The following is a 4318-nucleotide window of genomic DNA, read 5'->3' on the forward strand; positions in this document are numbered from 1 at the left end:
TAACAACTCTGTTTTATTTTAACTGTTTCACTGTAATGAATTACTCATCAATGTATGATATGCAATAATTATGCTATTATAAGACAGGTCTGTAACATTGTCATTAAACCTAAGGCTCAATAAGGATATTTTAAAATCACCCAACAACTCTTTACTAGTTATGAAGGTAGAGTAGTCTTCAGCTTTTAATATGATTTTGGAGGGTGGACTCTGGTGATCTGGGTGCACATCTGAGCTACCTGGCATAGAACCAAATTGGAGAGTCTAGCTGCCCTCTGTAAATGTTCCCTAACAAGCACTTCTTTCTCCATATTTGAGTACCTCTCCTCCCTGACAAGAGGCAGATTAACCATGTTCTTTCTTCTGTAAATAGGGGTGGTCTCTCCCTCCATATTTGGTCATTGCATTTTCATGCAACATTCTCCCAACTCCTCCCCTAGGCAGTGACCACCCATATCTTCCTTGTCTATAGTTTCCTGCTTTTCCACCCTCTAACTTTCTCTCTGTCCATTAGACCATACATTACAAAGTACTACAAATCCCCCTCCTATAACCCTTCCCTAACCTCTTCCAAACTTTTCCCATTGCCCTCCTTCTCTGTACCCCTAGCCATTCTCCATATTTAAAGGGACAGTAAAATCAAACTTTCATGATTCAGATGGAGCATGAAATTTTAACCAACTTTCAAATTACTTCTATTATCTAATTTGCTTCATTCTCTTGGTATCCTTTGTTTTAAAGCATAACTAGGTCGGCTGAAGAGTAGCAATACACTGGTGTGAGCGAGCTGCTAATTGGTGACTGTACATAGTGACTTACCTAATGTGTACACCTAGATTCCAGAAGTGCATTCCTGCTCCTTCAACAAAGGATACCAAGAGGTTGAAGAAAAATTGATAATAGAAGTAAATTAGAATGTTTTTTAAAATGGTATGTTCCGTATGAATCATGAAAGAACAATTTTGGGTTCCATGTCCCTTTAAGTCTCCCCTTACCCTACTCCCCCTTGGACATTCCTAGTCTACCATGAAGTCCAAACTACCATACATGCATTGTGCTATACCTCTAGGATATTCTGAGTCCCTATGACTATCTCTACCACTATGCTAACCTAACACTAATACTAAAATTTAGGGTAAAGAGGGAATAAGGAGTGTGTGTTTGTGAATGAGTGTATGACTAATATAAGTGAAGAAACAAAAAGATATAGTAAAGCTCACCACTACCTCCAAATTCACTCTCTGAAAGCCACCAACACCTCTGACCTGCTTTTAGTTTGGAAGAGTAGATCACAGGTGAAGTCTGAATGCAGAGCCAGAGTTTTTATACCATCATCTGACTTAACAAATTGCATCAAGTCTTACAAAGACTACAAAGTCAAAGAACATTATATTATACACGACACAGGTTTTGATTAAACTAAGTGCAAAACAGAAGTTGATGTTTTTTTATACCAGCTGAATGTTTAAAACAGATTTTCCAGTAATATTATATTCATAATTTGAGCATTTTAACTAGACAGCCAGACTCTTAATGAATTGGAATGCAGTAACAATAAAAGCGAGAAATCCCTCAACTTTAAGTTGAAACGTTCTCACTTTAATAAAATGGATTAGAATAGGAACTAATATCAGGGAATCTTCCGTTCAGCCATTTAGAGACCCAACTCTGTTTTCCTTTCTCTCCCTGAATAAACCTAATCACATTCTCTTCCTACTCTCCTCAACATATTATTTTTACATAATGTCCTCACACTCATGCATATGTCTTGTTTTCTTTATTATTCCTTTGAATTCCATGTACAAAACTTTCTCTGTACATCTCAATTACTTTCTCTCACATAACTCTGTGTCTGGAAATAGAGGGGTGAGAAGAAGATATAAATGGGTCTAAAACAATTTTAGTGAAACCACATGCTGGCTATTCTGCCTTTTCAATGGTTTTCACATAGCCAGAAAGACCATAGATTATTTTGACTTCTATTGACCATAAGCAAAAATTAGTTTATCAGGCTACACAATTAAAAAAGCCATTGCAACCCCAAAAGGGATGAGGTCATTGGCCTCTGAACAAGAGAAAATAAAAATCTCAGATGTATATTTCATTCTAGAAACAGTGGTCCATGACTAGATTTACTGTGTACTTAAGAATGACAAATAAAAAATATAATTTCAACTCAAATAAGATACTTAAGCAGCAATCCAAATGGTCTTTCTTTCGAGGGTGATAATAATTCAGCACAAAAATCTTTTTTTATTCTCACTAAACACCAAGCAGGTATTTCTAGATGGTTATCAATATAACCACATTTAAATGGACAACCACACTCCCAAAGGCCCTATGATGTTGGAATATATGAAAGAATGTGCCTATTACTGATTACTGATATACACAATGAAAATAGACTATGATGGCAGATAAGGACCATAGGCCAACAAGTTTGACCAGAATCTCCTAAAAGTGTAAGCTTATTTAGCTTGTAGTGTAGTCTTATGCTTATCCCAGGAATTCTTGAAATCCCCCACAGTGTTTGCCCTTACCAAATCTAATGTCAGTTTATTCTATGGGGCTGAATTTTCAAGCTCCGAAAGGAGATTGATGACCCTGTTTCCGCTGCTCCATAACTTGTCCACCTGTTCTGAGGCTGCAGACATCAATCTGTCCGATCCTATACGATCGGGCTGATTGACACCCCCTGCTAGCGGCTGATTGGTCGCGAATCTGCAGGGGGCGGCATTGCACAAGCAGTTCACAAGAACTGCTTGTGTAATGATAAATGCCGACAGCATATGCTGTCGACATTTATCGATGTGCAGCGGACATGATACGCTACATCGTATCATGTCCGCTCGTACTTTCATAAATCAGCCCCAATGAATCAACCAATCTTTATGTTAAACAGAAATCATAAGCTCTTGTCCTGAATATTTTCTACTGCATGTATCTAAGTATATATATATTATCACTTGTTAAGTACGACAGTAATACGCTTTCTCAAGATTCCATAATACCATTATTTTATGTGGACAGTATACAGATATGAAATAGAGTTCTGCTCAAATGTAAAATATCTGCTTCTATATAATAGTTTACATTAGTTTGAGGGGGGGGAAAAATATTAAATTATCTTATTTACATTAAAAACTCATAGCCCTATGATATACGTTCAATTTATCCCATATGTTTAATAAATATATTATGATTATGTGCATCTTTTTATATTGCAACTAAATCAAAATAGAACAAGTCTGAAAATCATTTTAATGTTGGTACCATGAAGTTACTTTCCACAATACAGACATAAATAAGGGCCTCAGATACAACAATGAGAAAATATGACCCTTAAAAAGTGTTATTTTGTATAGGTGACCTCCGGTTATTACATTTCATAGTTCCTTGACTAAATAAATAATGTTAATGGTGTGTAGTACTTGTAGTATTTACTTTAATCTTATTCAAACTGAACACCTAATGAAGCTGTACCAAATTCCTGCTTGCTAATTCTCCTTCTCTTTCACTTTTTCTACAGGATCAAGCCTCAAATGACAGTTTCGGATTGGAGAAGACTTAAGGAGCAAAGAAGCACCTGTTTACATTGTTTCTTGAATTTTGAGGTTTGCAAAAGTAAACAAGCAGGTGAAGAGGTTGGAATGATGAAAGACAATGGGCCATTACCAGTGGCTTAATGGTATTCTAAAGGAGATAAATGCCTTTGAAGTAGTACCCTTAAATTCTGTGACCTATCCAGTGACCTTTACTTTAACATTGTGGCATGCTGTTTAAATCTGTCTAAGGCAAACTAAACAGATGGATGCAATTTATGTCCCTGTACGCTGCCATTACTAAGAAACTGTATATATGATACTGTATAAATGTATATACTTTTTTCCTCCTTGATATTTGATTTTGCTTGTCTAGTAATGGACTTAACTTAATAAAGAAATATATTACTTGCTTATATACATTTCTGAACATGTGGATTAAACATTAAGAACAGGTAAATGCACATTTACATATCTGACTCTTTTGTATGTGAAACAAGTCTTTATCCATGTAACTATGTAGATTTTTTATTGTCCTTACTAAACAATGTACTATTAAAATCCATCAGAAATTCCAAAGAGAAAATATTGCATGTCAGAAATTCTAAGATCTTCTAATCAATTAAAAGAATTGCCATTATAAATTAAATAACAGGCTAATCTAAAACATATGAGAAATGGGAATATTGCTGGCTTTTCAAAATGTTTTGCAGGAATTTTCACAGACCTTTGTGGAAGCTAATAATATGAAGACAAAATAAAAGTAAAACATAGCA

This window comes from Bombina bombina, chromosome 5 (genome assembly GCF_027579735.1).
Source record: "Bombina bombina isolate aBomBom1 chromosome 5, aBomBom1.pri, whole genome shotgun sequence".
Classification (NCBI taxonomy): domain Eukaryota; kingdom Metazoa; phylum Chordata; class Amphibia; order Anura; family Bombinatoridae; genus Bombina; species Bombina bombina.